This window comes from Erythrolamprus reginae, chromosome 1 (genome assembly GCF_031021105.1).
Source record: "Erythrolamprus reginae isolate rEryReg1 chromosome 1, rEryReg1.hap1, whole genome shotgun sequence".
Taxonomy (NCBI): domain Eukaryota; kingdom Metazoa; phylum Chordata; class Lepidosauria; order Squamata; family Dipsadidae; genus Erythrolamprus; species Erythrolamprus reginae.
This window is the reverse complement of record NC_091950.1, coordinates 334,343,891-334,363,193: the sequence shown is the minus strand read 5'-3', so window position 1 is coordinate 334,363,193 and position 19,303 is coordinate 334,343,891.

The window sequence follows — 19,303 nt, the reverse complement described above, 5'->3', positions numbered from 1 at the left end:
GTATTATATGCAGTGTATTTCACATTTATATATCTATCAGTTTTTATGTACCCTGACACATTATTTATTTCATGTTTATGTAGTTATCCATTTTTGTGTGCCCTTACACATTGTATCACTATACCTTATTTCTATTCTCTATCCATTTGTACCAGTTATTCCACATCTCGTAGTATTCTGTGTCACTTGTTCCCTTAATTTCCATCTCACTTTATTAGATTGAAGTTTTATCTGTTGCCTTGGTAATGGATCTTCCTTGTCTTTCAAGACCATTGTCTGTCTTCAGTATGTTTGCTGCATCATTCTTTCAGGGCAGGAAAGTATGATTTCCTCACTTCTAACCTTTAGTATGTGCCTACTGTCCCTATCCCACTGTCCCCATTTATTTGTACTCATTTCCTGTGCTCATGTCCACGTTTATACTTATACCTGTTATCTCGTTCATGTTTGATAAACAAACAAATAAACACACACATACACACACACACACAAATAGTCTTCTGATCAAGAGAGGCCATTAATCATACTTGACTTGACATTACTAGTTAAGTTGACCACCTCTAAAAAGTTTGCATGGGTATCTTGACTTGAAACTACCATATTTTGTGATGCTAAGGTTCAGAAAATCCCTTCCTTCCTTCCTTCCTTCCTTCCTTCCTTCCTTCCTTCCTTCCTTCCTTCCTTCCTTCCTTCTTTCCTTCCTTCCTTCCTTCCTTCCTTCCTCCCTTCCTCCCTCCCTCCCTCCCTTCCTTCCCTCTCCCTCCTTCCTTCCCTCTCTCTCTCCCTCCTTCCTTCCCTCTCTCCCTCCCTCCCTCCCTCCCTCCTTCCTCCCCACTGACAATGCTGCTACCCTTCAAAAAGACCTTGACTATGTATCAGAATGGTCAAATAACTGGCAACTTCAAATCTCAACCAACAAATGCTCTGCTTTACACATTGTCAAAAAGAATCAGAACACAAATACAAGCTTGGAGGACACGACCTTGTAGATGACCCTCACTCTGTCAAGGACCTTGGAGTACTCTTAAATAATGATCCAAGTGCCAAAGCCCAATGTAACAACATTGGCAAAAAGGCACCAAAAGTTGTTAATCTCATCTTGCGTAGTCTTCTCTGGCAATATTACACTGCTAACCAGAGGATAAAAAACATTAGCTAGACCAATTCTCGAATACAGCTCACCTGTCTGGAACTTGCACTGCATATCGGACATTAATACAATTGAGAGTCCAGAAATATTTCATGAGAAGAAATCTCCACTCCACTGCTTACAACAGAATACCTTATTCCACCAGACATGAAATTTTGAGCTTAGACAATTTAGAACTAAGTCGCCTTCAATCTGATCTAAATGTAGTTCATAAAATGTTTTGCCACAATATCCTACTCATAAATGACTACTTCAGCTTTAACCACGACAATACACGAAAACCTAATAGATACAAACTTAATGTAAACCGCTCCAAATTTGCAGAAAATACAACTTCAGTAACAGAGTGATCAATGCCTGGACGGCACTACCTGACTTTGTGGTTTCTTCCCCAAATCCCCAAAATTTTAACTTTAGACTGTTTACCGTTGACCTCCCCCCATTTCTAAGAGGTCTATAAGGTTTAGAAACATAGAAGACTGATGGCAGAAAAACCATGATCCATCGAGCCTGCCCTTATACTATTTTCTGTATTTTATCTTAGGATGGATATATGTTTATCCCAGGCATGTTTAAATTCAGTTACTGTGGATTTACCAACCACGTCTGCTGGAAGTTTGTTCCAAGGATCTACTACTCTTTCAGTAAAATAATATTTTCTCATGTTGCTTTTGATCTTTCCCCCAACTAACTTCAGATTGTGTCCCCTTGTTCTTGTGTTCACTTTCCTATTAAAAACACTTCCTTCCTGAACCTTATTTAACCCTTTGACATATTTAAATGTTTCGATCATGTTCCCCCTTTTCCTTCTGTCCTCCAGACTATACAGATTGAGTTCATTAAGTCTTTCCTGATACGTTTTATGCTTAAGACCTTCCACCATTCTTGTAGCCCATCTTTGGACCCGTTCAATTTTGTCAATATCTTTTTGTAGGTGAGGTCTCCAGAACTGAACACAGTATTCCAAATGTGGTCTCACCAGCATTCTATATAGCGGGATCACAATCTCCCTCTTCCTCCTTGTTATACCTCTAGCTATGCAGCCAAGCATCCTACTTGCTTTTCCTACTGCCCGACCACACTGCTCACCCATTTTGAGACTGTCAGAAATCACGACCCCTAAATCCTTCTCTTCTGAATTTTTTGCTAACACAGAACTGCCAATACAATACTCAGATTGAGGATTCCTTTTCCCCAAGTGCATTATTTTACATTTGGAAACATAAACGCACCATTGTGCCTACCATCCCTGTCTTTACTGCCCTATTGTCCTGATTTACTTTCTTTGCTTATGTTTATACCTATACCTGCTATCTTGTACATGTTTAACAAACAAACACACAAAACAAACAAACAAAAACAAAAATAAACATACCGGTGCATATTTATTATCCCCTGAAGCCCATTGCAGTGTATCCTTTTGGTCACAAGAGGGAGATGTTGTCAAAAATCCACCTTCTCAATTTTATTAGAAACAGAAATGCAGCAAAGAAATGGATAAGCTCAGGGCAGGATCGGACTCTGCTTCTATTGGAATTTTAGCCACTGGTGAATGACAGCAGGGAAGTTATTCCCTCTACAAAAGGACCCTGGTGGAATACTCCTCCCCCCCAAAAAAGATTTAAAACAGTCCGCCCTGCCTCTCAAATTTCAAACGCTTTGATTAACTGCTGCCTGGTGTGGTGACGTAAAACTCCCACGGTTATTAAAAAAGCAGAGAAATATTGAAGGGACATAAATAATATCATTTTAAAGCACTTTTCGGGTGACAGAGTAAGTTAACTTGTTTTGCCTTGGAAAATAAGCAGTTTTCTGCCTGGCTCATACTTGGATGGGAGACTACTAAGGAATACCAGGACTCACATTCAACCGACAAGTTGCCATTTTGCACACCACACTGATCCACAAAGTAGCCACAATTAGTATTTTAAACTAGGGAGTTGTGTGAATTTGCCCCCTGGCCTCCCGAAGGTGCTTTTTCAAGAGGCAGCTGGACTTCGGCACCCAGAGCCTCAATGGCGCAGTGGTTAGAGTGCAGTACTCCAAGCTACTTTTGCTGATCACCGGCTGTCAGCAGCTTGGCAGATCGAATCTCAGTAGGTTCAAGGTTATCTCAGCCTTCCATCCTTCTAAGGTAAAATGAAGACCCAGATTGCTTTCTGTAAACCTGTAGACAAATACCGCTTCACAATGCTTTACCTTTAAATGCTATTGCTAATGCTATTGCTATTCCTGTTTTTTCTTCGAAATTTGCAAGCCACCCAAGACATGCAATTTCCTGCTGGTTTCCACCTTGACTTTGCTTGCTGGAAGCTGTCAGGAAGTTACAAAGAGGTTCTTGCTTAACAACAGCAATGGAAAGCTGCTGGGATTGCTGCTACTAAACAATGTCGTCCCCTGATGCCCTAGTTTAAGACTGCAATTCTTAGTGACTGAAATTCCAGTCTCAATTAGTGTCACGAAGCGAGAACTTCTTGTAGTGTATAATGGAGGTAAGCAATCTATTTAGACTTAGGTTAGACCAACCATTGTGTACGCTGGTTGGATTTGATAGGATTTAGGATTCTTGGCCAATTTGTAGTCCAAAATAACTACAATTTGTAGTCCAAAATAACTGGAAATCCAGTTTCATTTTATATTGTGAGATCTAATAATTCAGCCCCAAAAGTATATGTTTGCACGTAGTCCTCAACTTACAACTATTTGTTTAGGGACAGTTCAAAGCCACATTGACCCGGAAAAAAGTGACATGACTATTTTTTCACACAACCGTTGCAGCATCCCCAGGGTCACATGATCAAAATTCGGATACTTGCTTCATATTTACGATGGTCACAGTATCCCAGAATCGTGTGATCACCTTTTGTGACTTACTGACCAGCAAAATCAATGCAGAAGCCAGATTCACCTAACAACTGTATTAATAGCAACTGGTTAGTACAGTATATGGTTAGTAGCATCTGAAACCAAGCTAGAAGGAATAAATTGGAATCACTTTATAATACGTAAATAGATATACAGTATTGCTCTTGGGTTAAAATGGTATATATAAGAAACACCCCCAATTTGGTGGTGGGGTGTGAATGTTTGTCTGGTGGTGGGCACCAATCACTGAGCACTTGTATGTTGTGTGTGTGTTTTATATTCTATTTTAAAATCAATTAAAAAATAATAATAAAAAAAAATAGCAACGGCAATGATTCACTTTATAGCTGTGGCAAGGAAGATCATAAAATGATGGGAAACTCAAATCAACGACTGTCTAGCTTAGCAACAGAAATTTTGGGCTCACTTGTGTAAGTCAAGGACTACCTTATATATTTGTCTTGCCTTCAGGAAGAGGGCTTAATATTGTTTTTCTTTCCAGATTGCTGCCTTTCTCAACCTTCATTGATTCCAGCAGTCTTTTAAAATATATATATATATTTACAGAAAACAATTGGAGGTGGGGGAATAGAGAGAAAGGCACATAAAAAGGAGAACTCCTACCTTATAAAAAGGCTTTCAGGCATGGGTATTAGGCATCTTGAATAGCCAATCCTGGAGCATGAAAGGTGTTTTGAGAAAGCAAACATGTAATTGATCTTCTATTTGGGAAACCAGGAAGGTTCATACTTTGATTTATTGCAGATGTTCTATATAGAATGACAGAAAATAGAATAGAAGAGAAGAGAATAACAGTTGGAAGGGACCTTGGATTCTTCTAGTCTAAGAGTCGGCAAACCGTGGCTCGTGAGCCACATGTGGCTCTTTGGCCCCTTGAGTGTGGCTCTTCTGCAGAAGTCAAGTTTCTGCCACGGCATATGCATCGCCATTTTGTTTTTGGCAAGACATGCATCCTACATGGGACTTGTAGCTTTATCACATTCTTCAGTCTTGTGTCCACTGATCCTTCCCGGCCTCCAGCTCTCAAGCAAAGTGGGAGGGGGAAGAAACTCTTGCGGGCTGCCTGAGGAAGCTGAGCTGACAGGTAAACTTTAAAAATTTAATAAATATATATATTAAAAAAAGAAGAAGAAGCTGCTGTTTCAGATGTTAGATCCTGCAGGGATCATATAGATAATATAGATCATGTAGATCATATAGCTTGACTTGTGCTTGCTGAGCTTCCATAAATTGTGGCTGGATTCTACAACAGACCATCTCTCTTAAGTTCTTATGAGTCTACCTTGCTGGAAAGAAACCACCATCTCCTGGAATTTGCTTAACTTGGATTCACCCACTCAAAGACCCTTTTCCTTGCTCAACTATATGGGGATTGTGTTTCTGATGTCCACTTGGATTTCTCTCTTGGAATATTACGATTTCAATGATGAATTACGAACTGGGGAGTTGGAATCATTATCTCCGGTCTTCCTGCCAACTCAAAGTGAGTCAGTTAATGAGAGCTGGGTGATCGAAGAAAATATCAGTAAGTTTCTGGTTTCTGTTTTGGGACTCTAATTAGCAGCTGGCACCAAACAGACTTATTTCTTGCTTTGTTGCTGAATTTCTAAATCCAAACCTCCTTGCTCCTAAAATATTAGAATTACATGCTTAAATCAGTGTGTGTGGGCCTATTTCTTGGGGGGGGCTCGTCGCTAGGCCGGAACACACATTAAGTAGTAAAATAGTCATCAACAGAAAAAAAAATCATATTTCTATATTATGGTATATTTATCTCCAAGCCCGTTGATTTGGAAACTGATTGTAATTGCATAGCAATCAGCAGGAATGTTATTGAAAGCAAGCTGGAGAGAAGTTGCAGAAATACATTTGCTGGTATCTTGATCAGCTGACTCCATATCTGTAATATTCTGAATTGGAGACAAATTATTTGGAGATCAAACTCCATACCCATTAATATACTGTATATACCCATTTACCAAATCAATAATAGGGAATCCAGAAACCTAACTGCATTACTGACCACCCTAAACACTAAAAATTTAATAGTGCTGTTGACTTACTTCTTGAACACATGGGCATCAGCAATGAAGACAAATGAAGTCATTCCTATTCAAATTATGTATCTTGCAGCATACATTTGTGTGTATCATAAATGGAAATGTGCAAAAGATGGAGAGTCTATAGACATGGAAATGCTTTTTTTCTTGAAAATAATCAGCTCATGCATCTTTGAAACATATTCAGAACTGTAGAAATGGTGATAGACTTTAGGAGAAACTATCCCATTCTGCCACCTCTTACAATACTAGACAACACAGTATCAACAGTAGAGACCTTCAAATTTCTAGTTTCTTTATTTTATTTTTTTATTTTTTTATTTTTTTTATTTTGTGCAATACACAATGAGGGTTTTTAGTGGGTATATATCTATATACACATAGTAAAATACATGATGAAGGTTATAGAGGAGATACTCATAGTAAAATATATCTAAGAAATAATAGAAAAGAAGATATAGTAATAGAACATATCAATGAAAGAATAGAAGAAGAGATATAGGAATAGAAGAAAGGTATAGGAGATATAGGAGAGCAATAGGACAGGGGACGGAAGGCACTCTAGTGCACTTGTACTCGCCCCTTACTGACCTCTTAGGAATCTGGAGAGGTCAACCGTAGATAATCTAAGGGTAAAGTGTTGGGGGTTTGGGGATGACACTATGGAGTCCGGTAATGAGTTCCACACTTCGACAACTCGGTTACTGAAGTCATATTTTTTACAGTCAAGTTTGGAGCGGTTAATATTAAGTTTAAATCTGTTGTGTGCTCTTGCGTTGTTGTGGTTGAAGCTGAAGTAGTCGCCGACAGGCAGGATGTTGCAGCATATGATCTTGTGGGAAATACTTAGATCTTGTTTAAGGCGTCTTAGTTCTAAACTTTCTAGACCCAGGATTGAAAGTCTAGTCTCATAGGGTATTCTATTTCGAGTGGAGGAGTGAAGGGCTCTTCTGGTGAAGTATCTTTCGACATTTTCAAGGGTGTTAATGTCTGAGATGCGATAAGGGTTCCAAACAGATGAGCTGTATTCGAGGATGGGTCTGGCAAAAGTTTTGTAAGCTCTGGTAAGTAGTGTGAGATTGCCAGAACAGAAGCTATGTAGGATTAGGTTTACAACTCTTGAAGCCTTCTTGGCTATATTGTTGCAGTGGGCTTTGGCACTTAAATCTTTTGTTATTAGTATACCAAGGTCTTTAACCGAGTGGGGATTATCTGTGATAATTTGATTATTCAGTATAATTTGATTATTACATCTCAAAATCTAAAATTGTGACCTAACATCAAAAAACGTCATCAAAAAAGTACAACAAAGAATGTTCTTTCTGCGCCAACTCAGGAAGCTCAAACTGCACAAGTAGTTGATGATACAGTTCTACAGGGGAATTATTGAGTCTGTGAAGTGCACCCAGTGATGGGCTCCTATGGGAACGGTCAGAAACGCAGTTCTGGTAGCAAAATTTGGAGCTCCACCCCAGAGCACCCAATTTGCACTGAAAGATGTTGAAGCAAAATGCATAACCCACGCCCACAGTATGGTAGTAAAAATTTTGGTAGCCCCTCACTGAGTACACCTCTATGTCTGTTTCGATTCTGCAACCCAACAAGACCGACACAGACTTCAGAGGATAATCAGAACTGCAGAAAAAACAATTGCTGCCAATCTGCCTTCCATTGAGGACCTGTATACTGCAGGAGCTGTGAAAATATTTACTGTCTGACCCCTCACATCTTGGACATAAATTGTTTCAACTCCTACCCTCAAAACGATGCTATAGAGCACTACACACCAAGACAACTAGACACAAGAACAGTTTTTCCCCAAATGCCATCATTCTGCTAAACAAATAATTCCTTCACCACTGTTGAACTGCAGCTGCATTACTATTACTATTAGTCTTCTCATCATTCCTATCACCCATCTTCTCCCACTTAAGAGTGTATGGCTGTAACGTGTTGCTTGTATTCTTACAATTTATATTAATATTGATTGTTTCTTCATTGCTTATTTGTACCCTATGACAATCATTAAGTGTTCTATCTCATAATTCTTGACAAATGTACCTTTTCTTTTATGTACATTGAGAGCATATGCACCAAGACAAATTCCTTGTGTGTCCAATCACACTTGGGTAATAAAGAATTCTATCTTATATCTATCTTCTATAGAAAAATATCAACTTTGGGGATTGCTAAGGAAAATAAAGAATGATTCTCAAAAATGTAAGTCTCAGAAGAACACAAATTGGATGAAAGATGGGCATCAGGGTTGAAAAAGAGCTGGAGGTGAGAGAAAGGTTCCTAGCTGTGACTAGCCAGACTTTGAAACATAGAAACATAGAAGATTGACGGCAGAAAAAGACCTCATCGTCCATCTAGTCTGCCCTTACTATTTCCTGTATTTTATCTTAGGATGGATCTATGTTTATCCCAGGCATGCTTAAATTGAGTTATTGTGGATTTACCAACCACGTGTGCTAGAAGTTTGTTCTAAGCATCTACCAGTCTTTCAGTAAAATATTTTATCATGTTGCTTTTGATCTTTCCTCCAACTAACCTCAGATTGTGTCCCCTTGTTCTTGTGTTCAGTTTCCTATTGAAAACACTTCCCTCCTGAACCTTGTTTAACCCTTTAACATATTTAAATGTTTCGTTCATATTCCCCCTTTTGTAGGAGATGATATAAATGGATGGGAATTGTCGTATTTCAGAGACTATTTGTAGATGGTGGTTTTTGGTTTTTTGTTGGTAGAACTGGAATTCAGCTTGGCATACTAGACCTTGAGTAGGATAGATATGGATGGGGTACAAATTTAAAAGACTGAAGCTTTTTGTACAAAAAGTAAAATATAAAAGCTGTAAACCTGCATTATTTCTAGATATCCCAAGCTTCTGTACAGGAAAAAAGAAATACTGGGATAAGATCTTGTGACACAGATGTATATGCTTGTTTAGCTTTTAGGATGAAAAGAATATGTTTCCCAAAGGATTCAACCTTTTTATTGCTGGTTTCTCTCCATTTCTAAGACCAGGGTTTCATTCTTGACTCTTGTGGCTTGTTTAATTCTCAGGATGCCTATAAATGGCCGTTTAAAATTCTCTCCCTCCTTCCTGATAAAGCGTTTTATTAATTTAAACACAGAGGCCTCCATGAATAGCAATCAAAGTGGCTATATTTCTTGCAACAGTTCATGGGTGAGATAGCTGTGATCCGAACAGAATCAGAAGCTGACAGCTCTTAATGGAAGACAAACAGCCTTCAGGAGCTGACAGAGAGGTAATTGGTGATCTTTATTCTCCCGTCATATAATTCCACTGTAAGATGCTTGCAATCCAATCCAATGGAGGTTCTGTACTGTACACCTACAGTAAAGGGTTCTACGTACCTTATCACCAGCAGTGGGCCACCATCAGCCGGTGCTCCCAGAACGTGGTGTGAGCACGCACAAGCTGCGGGCTCGCATGCACAGAAGCCAAATCTCATGAGAGAACGCTCACGCGTGTGAGATTTCACCCATTTCAGCTATTTTTGGCTTTTTTTTTGCTTCTGCGCAGGCCCACCCCTTACATTTTGGGACCTCCTCCACCTTGCTTGCAAAGGGGTTTCACCTAGAACGGTGTTTCCCAACCTTGTCAACTTGAAGATATCTGGACTTCAACTCCCAGAATTCCCCAGCCAGCTATTCTGGGAGTTGAAGTCCAGATATCTTCAAGTTGACAAGGTTGGGAAACACTGGCCTAGAAGATGGAATGTAGTCCGCAGGCCATGCGACCTCAAGCTCCGGCTGTGTGGCCTGCTCTGTGCATCTCTCGGTATGGCGATGGTGCCCCGAGCAAGTTGTGGCCTTGAATCGCTTGGGGCGCCATCGCCGCATGCGTGGGAGATGCCTATGATGCGGGAGGCCAGAAAGCCAGCCACATGGCCAGAGCACAGCACACACAGTGGCCAGTAATGGAACTGCACACACAGCTCAATTTCTGCCACCAGAGCAGCATTCCCCCTCATACAGCTTATCACATATACAAAGACCCAGACGCTCCCCCTTTCTCTCTACTCAAAATGGGGGGGAGATGGTTCCTGAAAGGAACAAACAGCCATGAAATATACCACAGACAAGCATCTGGCACAGCAGCTGCGAAGATTTAAATGCCAGGATATGCCTATATATCCACAGAGATCAGAATCGCGCAAATATTTAAATGCCAGGATATGCCTATATATCCACAGAGATCAGAATCGCGCAAGCTGTGCTATTCTCTGTGGGAATGAAAATTGGACTTTACAGAAGAGGAATAGGGAGAATATTGATGCATTTGAACTTTGGTGTCAGAGAAGACTCCTGAGAACACCAAGGAAGACAGCCAAGGAAACAAACCAAATCCAGAATGTGCCTTTTCACTCAAGGCAAAAACGACTGGGCTTAAATTACCCCACCTTGGTTACATCATGTACAATGTCAGTGATGGCAAACCTTTTTTTTTTATGATCAGGTGCCAAAAGGGCAAGCGAATGTGTGATAGCAGGCGTGCATGTCCTCAGACTCATAATGCAATGCCCTCCCTCCATGCATGTGTGCACAATCCCCCACTGCCCCTTCCCTGAGCATGCACTCAATCCCCCACTGCCCCTCACAACCTCACAGGCCTTTCCTGAAGCCTGGGGAGGGCAAAAAATGGGCCTACAGAAGTTTGTTTCTGAACCTCCCGGTAGGCCAGTTGGGTCTGTTTTTCGCCATCCACATGCTCTCAAGGTTTTCCTGAAGCCTGGGGAGGGCAAAAAATGGGCCTACAGAAGTTTGTTTCTGAACCTCCCGGTAGGCCAGTTGGGTCTGTTTTTCGCCATCCACATGCTCTCAAGGTTTTCCTGAAGCCTGGGGAGGGCAAAAAATGGCCCTACGGTGTTGTGTTTGGGCCTGGGCCAGCCGTTGCTCCCACAGATGGGAGAGACACAGCACAAAGTGAATGTGAAAGCCTGGCTGACAGCCAGGAAGATGTGGCAGACAGCCAGGAAGATGTGGCAGACAGCCAGTAGGATGAGGCCACTGGGACGCAGGATTCAGCAGACAGTCTTTCCTCCCTGGGTTCTTCTGCAGATCAATATATTGATCTACGTAGCTGAAGAGCTATGCAAAGAAGGGATCGCTTTAAGGAGTATTACAAATCATTATAGGAGCACCTGGGCTGGGTGTAGTTCCCTTAATGATGGTTAAAGGGATAAAAGGGAACAAAGGCCAAGGCAAATTGTGGCTGTTTATCTGTGTTGTTTTGTGGTTCCTTCTTTGAAGTTTCTGTGCCGTTGGAGTTTTCAACCCAGCTTTTTCAGACAAGTGGGAGGTGAAAACTCTGGGACTTGCTGTTTGCTTCAAAGATTCAAAAGGACTCCTGAAACGTCTTTGCTCATTCCAGGTTGTCTTTGTTTGTTTTTCCCTGTGTTTTTTGTATGCGGCTGAAGTAAGCCTTGCATTGTTTTCAGACACTATGAACTGTTTATTGAGTAAGCCATTTTTGTTTATCTAATACAAGTTTGCTGATTAGCAGAGCACTTGTGTGTTTGATTTCTTTTCCTTGGACTATTACGCATTGCCGAGTCAGTCAGGCAGAACATACGGAAGTTTGTTTCTGAACCTCCGGTAGGCCGGTTGGGTCTGTTTTTCTCCATCCACATGCTCTCAAGGTTTTCCTAAAGCCTGGGGAGGGTGAAAACGGCCTCCCCCGCCCTCCAGGAGGCTGAAAATCAGCTGGCCAGCAAACACATGAAGGCTGCAGCTGACATAGGGCAATGCCTCACATGCCCTCAGATATGGCTCTACGTGTCACCTGTGGCACACGTGGCATAGGTTCGCCATCACGGTTCTAGGCAATCTGAGTTCTCATTTGTCAAAACTGCTCTTCAACCCGCTTTGCGGCTCCTGTGTTTCATCTGACTGTGTCTCTTCTACTCATAAGTTCTTCAAGGGGAAGTTGCCCTGACAGGGTGATATATCTCCCTTTTAGCAACTCTTTGGAATGTTTTAAGAATAGGGCTAAGCGAAGTCACGTTGCCATGCGAAATGTAAAAAGCATCCAGGATTCAGCTTCTGCACTGTCATGACTGTTTGCAAATGTTCCTTTAATATCTGCACAACCCACACAAAGGCCTGAAGTGGACCAGAATCTCCAGGAGGGAAGCACCTGGCAAAGCATCGGTTTGGTTGCTGGTTGTATGGTGTGGAAGGTTCATAGTTTATTTTCCATTCTTTTATTTTTGTGCGGAAGAGAAGCGAGGGGTTTTTGTTGCTCCAAGACCCTCAGAAGCAACGTGAGAAAATATTATTTTACTGAAAGAGTAGTAAATGCTTGGAACAAACTTTCATCAGACGTGGTTGATAAATCCACAGTCACTGAATTTAAACATGCCTGGGATAAACATATATCCATCCTAAGATAAAATACAGGAAATAGTATAAGGGCAGACTAGATGGACCATGAGGTCTTTTTCTGCCGTCAATTTTCTATGTTTCTATGTACCCAGACTGAAACGCGAACAAGATAACTTTTCAAGAGAAAGTACATCTGTGCAAATAACTGAAACTGTTTTCCGAATACTGTCTTGTAAACAGCAATAAGTCACCAGTTTAAGACTATGCCCTGCCTCACTTTGCCCAATAAACAAGTCCTCGAAGAGGGGCGGCATACAAATCCAATTAATTAAATAAATAAATTTGTGTGTTTTCACAGAGCTATTCATTTGGCAGTTATGCAGGTGAAGTCCCATTACCCTCAGTTTTGCATTTCAAATCTAAGGCAGAATAACTTGAAAGGTAGAACAAGAAGCAATGGGTGGAAGCTAAACAAGGAAGCTACTTAGAACTAAGGAGAAATTTCCTGACAGAACAATTAATCAGCGGAACAGCTTGCCTCCAGAAGTTGTGAATGCTCCAACACTGGAAGTTTTTAAGAAGATGTTGGATAACCATTTGTCTGAAGTAGTGTAGGGTTTCCTGCCTAAGCAAGGGGTTGGACTAGAACAGTGTTTTTCAACCAGTGTGCCCTGGCACACTAGTGTGCCCTGAGACATGGTCAGGTGTGCCGTGGGGAAATTAAACATGGGTCCCCAAACTATGGCCGTGTGCCGGATACGGCCCGCAGAGGCCATTTATCCGGCCCACCGCCAGCTGCCTCCATCCGAACATAAACATTCCCCTCACAATCCCTGACAGGAAGAGTGGAGGCACAGAGAACGCTCCCTGACCAATCACCTTCTAGGATTCGTCCCGACCACTAGCGATGAACCAATAGCAGGCCGCCTCTCATCCACACCCAGGAAGATCCCCACTCGGGCTGCTGCGCACTTGTCATTGTGTGGTTGCAGTGAGTAGTTGAAGCTGTTACTCCTCCCCATAATCCCGATTTCTAATTCTAGTCAGGAATGGGGGCAAATGTTGCCAGCACTAGTGTTAGAGTGTCATTTTGTGTCATTTTGGTTGTTGGTGTGCCCCAGGATTTTGTAAATGTAAAAAATGTGCCGCGGCTCAAAAAAGGTTGAAAATCACTGGACTAGAAGACCTCCAAGGTCCCTTTCAACTCTGTTGTTATTGTTATTGTTACGTGTGGACTTTAGTTCCCAGAATTCTCCAATGAATAAACATCTCTTTTTTCCACCTTGCCTTTTCCATCATGACTACATCTGATCAGCCTGCCTTTTCTGTTGGCTTTTTCTCTTCTCTACAGAGCCAATTTGCATATTTTTAACTTTCTGTCCAGATTATTCACACTGGATATCAAAGCAGACGGCCTACACTTGATACAGTTGCCATGCTTGCAAATTTCTGACTTTCTTGGTGCTAAATGAATGGAAGAGGCCCTGAGGTGGGACCTCTTCCTTGCTTTGAGCATTGTTGTTTGGCACATGCCTTGTCATCAGACAAAGGCGAAGGCAGTTGTTTATTTAATGGTGGATGAAAGTGATTGCTGTTTATACAGTGTAATTTCAGGCACTTCTGGGCTGCAAGATGCAAGGTTTTATTATCCCGGTTCTTAATTACAAGCCAAATCTGAAAAAAATAAATGTTAACTGTCTAGTTTTCCACTCTGTAATGACCTGGTGGTGGAATGTAATTCTTGTTCATGACTTGGCAAATCTGCCTAGGGTTCGCCTGATAACCCTGGAAGACTCAGGCAAAGATTTCTGAATCACAAAAATATATAAATGTATTGAGATGGATGAAATGACAAATTCAATTAAGGGGATTGAAAGTAAAATATCTAAACGAATTTGGGAAAAATGGCACGAATGGATTCGAAACAAAGGCTGAAAATCTAACAATACAAAGTATCAGTATACAAAAGAAGGATAATAATTACCTTAGGAAGTATGACTTTTATTACTCTTTTTCTTCCCAATGTATCTCTTTCTATATCAATTAGTAAAATTTATTTATGACAATTAAATGTAAATATACAAAATATAAAGAAATGTATCAGAAAGGTACAGTAATAGAAATGGATTAAGATCTGTTAAACTAGAACAAAACATGTGAGAAATACTGCTTTTACTCCTTATTCTTTTACTTTTTTTCTTTCTTTTTTCTTTTCTTCTTTTTTATTTCTGGAAAACAATAAAGATACTTAAAAAAAAAAGATTTCTCAATCACTGGGCCAAGAACTGCAGAGGGAAACCACAGAGAGTTCTAGCCAGAAGATTGATGCTATAATCAGGGATTTCTCTAGTCTGGAAATGGAAAGAGCCGATCCTCAGCTATCCCCATCTACAAAACAGTCATTCCCCATCTGCAAGACATCCAGCTGAAAGGAACCTGCCAGTCATACATTGTGTTTGCCAGACATCAACACACACATACACATGGGTGTTTTTGACAATCTTCAGAGAGACAGCATGAGATGGATAGTGATGGGCGAACCGAACCCGCACAATTCGGGTCCGTAACGAATTTTGCAGTGTTCGGTATGCCAAACACGAACCCAAATTTTTTTGAAACTTCAGGCAAAGTTCGGGGTCGTGTTCGGCGTTCGGAGCTTTGACGTCACTGGCAGGTTGCTAAGGACGCCAAGGTGATCACTTCCTGGATTCCAGATTCCACCCCCGGAATCTTTTCGTGGGAGGGATTCCCCAGCTCCTTCAAAGGGAGGGCTTCACGTAAAAATAAACATTGTTATTTTTACGTAAAAGGATGCCATAGCAGTGCTGCAAGCAAAGGGCGGTCCTTTCACGTAAAAATAAACTCTGATTGCTGTAAGGTAGGGGTCTGTAACCTTGGCCACTTGAAGACTTGTGGACTTCAACTCCCAGAATTCCTCAGCCAGCTTTGCTTCCAGAATTCCTCAGCTTTGCCGGCTGAGGAATTCTGGGAGTTGAAGTCCATAAGTCTTCAAGTGACCAAGGTTGGAGACTCCTGCCTTACAGCAATCAGAGTGAGTGGGGTAGGGTTGGTGAAAACCTACTCTAACTTGGTCACCAATACAAAACAAAACCCCAATCAAAAGCTATCCATTAGTATAGGTCTTCTTCCTTTTGAGGAGGAAAACTGAAGCTGAGAGATGAACAAATAATTTCAAGTCATCCTTGTACGTTTATTAGCTCTTGTGAAAACATTGCAAGTTAAAAATCCTAGGAGACAACAGCTGGATTCACTCAAAACCATATGTTTCTCTATCTCTACCTTTCTGCCTCTCTAACTTAATATGCATGATTTTATGCAGCATCAGTTTACCTGATTCTAAGCAGCTTCCAAGCAACATCAAATATATAATGATACCCTATATCCACTAATTATTAACATCTATCTCTCCGTTTGTCTGTCTATACTAATGATAATATTGGAGAGAGACATCTGACAGTTGCAGTGATTAAGGCACCAAGCTAAAAACTGGGAGACGATGAATACTAGCGAAGAAGCCACTTCCAAAATCTTGCAGTTGCCTGGAATCAACAACATTGTGTTTGCCAGACATCAACACACACATACACATGGGTGTTTTTGACAATCTTCAGAGAGACAGCATGAGATGGATAGTGATGGGCGAACCGAACCCGCACAATTCGGGTCCGTAACGAATTTTGCAGTGTTCGGTATGCCAAACACGAACCCAAATTTTTTTGAAACTTCAGGCAAAGTTCGGGGTCGTGTTCGGCGTTCGGAGCTTTGACGTCACTGGCAGGTTGCTAAGGACGCCAAGGTGATCACTTCCTGGATTCCAGATTCCACCCCCGGAATCTTTTCGTGGGAGGGATTCCCCAGCTCCTTCAAAGGGAGGGCTTCACGTAAAAATAAACATTGTTATTTTTACGTAAAAGGATGCCATAGCGGTGCTGCAAGCAAAGGGCGGTCCTTTCACGTAAAAATAAACTCTGATTGCTGTAAGGTAGGGGTCTGTAACCTTGGCCACTTGAAGACTTGTGGACTTCAACTCCCAGAATTCCTCAGCCAGCTTTGCTTCCAGAATTCCTCAGCTTTGCCGGCTGAGGAATTCTGGGAGTTGAAGTCCATAAGTCTTCAAGTGACCAAGGTTGGAGACTCCTGCCTTACAGCAATCAGAGTGAGTGGGGTAGGGTTGGTGAAAACCTACTCTAACTTGGTCACCAATACAAAACAAAACCCCAATCAAAAGCTATCCATTAGTATAGGCCTTCTTCCTTTTGAGGAGGAAAACTGAAGCTGAGAGATGAACAAATAATTTCAAGTCATCCTTGTACGTTTATTAGCTCTTGTGAAAACATTGCAAGTTAGAAATCCTAGGAGACAACAGCTGGATTCACTCAAAACCATATGTTTCTCTATCTCTACCTTTCTGCCTCTCTAACTTAATATGCATGATTTTATGCAGCATCAGTTTACCTGATTCTAAGCAGCTTCCAAGCAACATCAAATATATAATGATACCCTATATCCACTAATTATTAACATCTATCTCTCCGTTTGTCTGTCTATACTAATGATAATATTGGAGAGAGACAGCTGACAGTTGCAGTGATTAAGGCACCAAGCTAAAAACTGGGAGACGATGAATACTAGCGAAGAAGCCACTTCCAAAATCTTGCAGTTGCCTGGAATCAACAACTGATTTTTAAGGAACAAATAATATTAATAATAGTCCTCCAGAAGGACTCGATAAGTAGGTAAAAATGCCAAATCTGGTTTGAATATCTGGCTGATGGTGCAACAAGTCAGAATAACACTAATAGTGCTTGAGACAGCTTATATCCTGCAACCATAGTTTAACACCACCAAGCAACATCTGGCTATATCAGGTCCTTGAGAAGGACTCAAAAGGTAAATCCAGTCTATATATCTGACTGACTGATAATAATAATAATAATAATAATAATAATAATAATAATAATAATAATCATATCATCAAACAATGAGTATAACACCATACAGTATATTACCAAATTACAAACATCGTCCTATATTCAGGTTGTCAAGTATTAGTACTATCCTAGGCAATATTCCATTTAAGATAAAAAGATTGTGAGTACGCAAAGCAGTCATACTGCTGAGTCGTAGTGATAAAGCTGCAACCTGATTGGGCTAGAACAGTATAAGAAACAATGCACCTTTGCAGTGGGTGTAATTGGTTGGTTGGTTAGTTCTGGTGGGTGGATTGGTTTACTATATCGTGGTTTATTGTTGTAGTAAAGTAATTTCTGTAAATAGAAGAATAGAAGAGATTCTATTTTTGATACACTGAAGAGTAAAGCTTCTTTAACCAGTTCCTGCTGAATTTTTTTTCATTCTTCATTGGCTTCATTTCCTGAGTTCCTGTGTCACACATTCCTGTGCCTAGCCAGTAACTTTCAAACACAACTCGGACACAGGTATCTCTCAGTCCTCAAACACATGGTTTTTAAAAGCTTCCTGAATGTTAAAAAGAAGGGTGTCGTTGTTAGATCTGGTGGGAGAAAGTTCCACAGGAGAAGAGTTCTTGTTGAGAATGCTCACCTCCAACTCCACTCTTCCTGCACTTCAGCCAGATTGTGAAATACTCTTCGGAGAGGGGCGGCATACAAATCTAAGTAATAAATAAATAAATAAAAGGTCCCCCTACAGATCCACCTTGGATGGGGCGCTTCTATTTGGAGCAAGCTGTCTTGGAAATAATAAATAATGATCTTAGAAATAAGCAGTCCTGGAAATAATAAACCAAATAATCTCAAGGTAGATAGCTGATCATCTATGGAGATTCTTGGTTATCCAGGTCATGGATGCCCCAAAGGTATTTTTTCCAAAGGCAACTGGACTTTCTTTGTTTTTCCTTGAAGATGTTTCGCTTTTCATCCAAGAAGCTTCTTCAGTTCTTCAGATCGGTAGCACCACAGAATTTTAAACTGGAGACAAATCAGAAACCAATACAGTCCTCAAGGTTAATGTTACATGACAATACCAAGCTGTCCTGTTTAGCATGCAGGCCACTACAAGTTCCTCTATGTCTAGTTTTAGGATTGCTACATAGGACAGTTCAAGGGTTGGTTCAACTTTCGACGTGGAGAGTGACACTGAGAAAGGATTCATTTCACAGTGCGAGGAAAGACCAAGACCGTCATTGAATTTGAAAACAAAGTAACAAACCATTATTTAACATTCATTAATGGTGAATAATTGTAAACTGTAATCTGAGTATGATAGCGGTCCTCCTTGCTGTTGTTTTTTTATCATCACAGTGGGTTTACACCTTACCATGGACATAACAATGAGGGTCATATGGTCCATTCTGGATTCATTACATCACTGACCAACTCATGCAGGACATTTCCCTTTAAGCAGGACTATTTATAACAGATCTTTTGCACCATCATTGTCCTTATTTATTTATCTATAGGAGTAAGGCTGCTCCCTGGCCACGGGGAGGGTAACATTTTACATCCTGGGTTTGTGATTGCCTAACTAATTGTTTTAATTTTTTAAAACAGTCTGTCTGTTTTTATCAATTGTTTCTGTCTTTATCAATTGTATATTGTGGGATGTGGGGAATTGTGGGATATGGGGGAGGGAGGGGACATTTATTAACTTATTAAGTGCTCTCCTATATCTCCTATACCTTTCTTCCATTCCTATATCTCTTCTTCTATTTTTTCATTGATATGTTCTATTATTATATCTTCTTTTCTGTTCTTTCTTAGATATATTTTACTATGAGTATCTCCTCTATAACCTTCTTCATGTATTTTACTATGTGTGTGTGTGTGTGTGTGTGTGTATATATTTGTTTT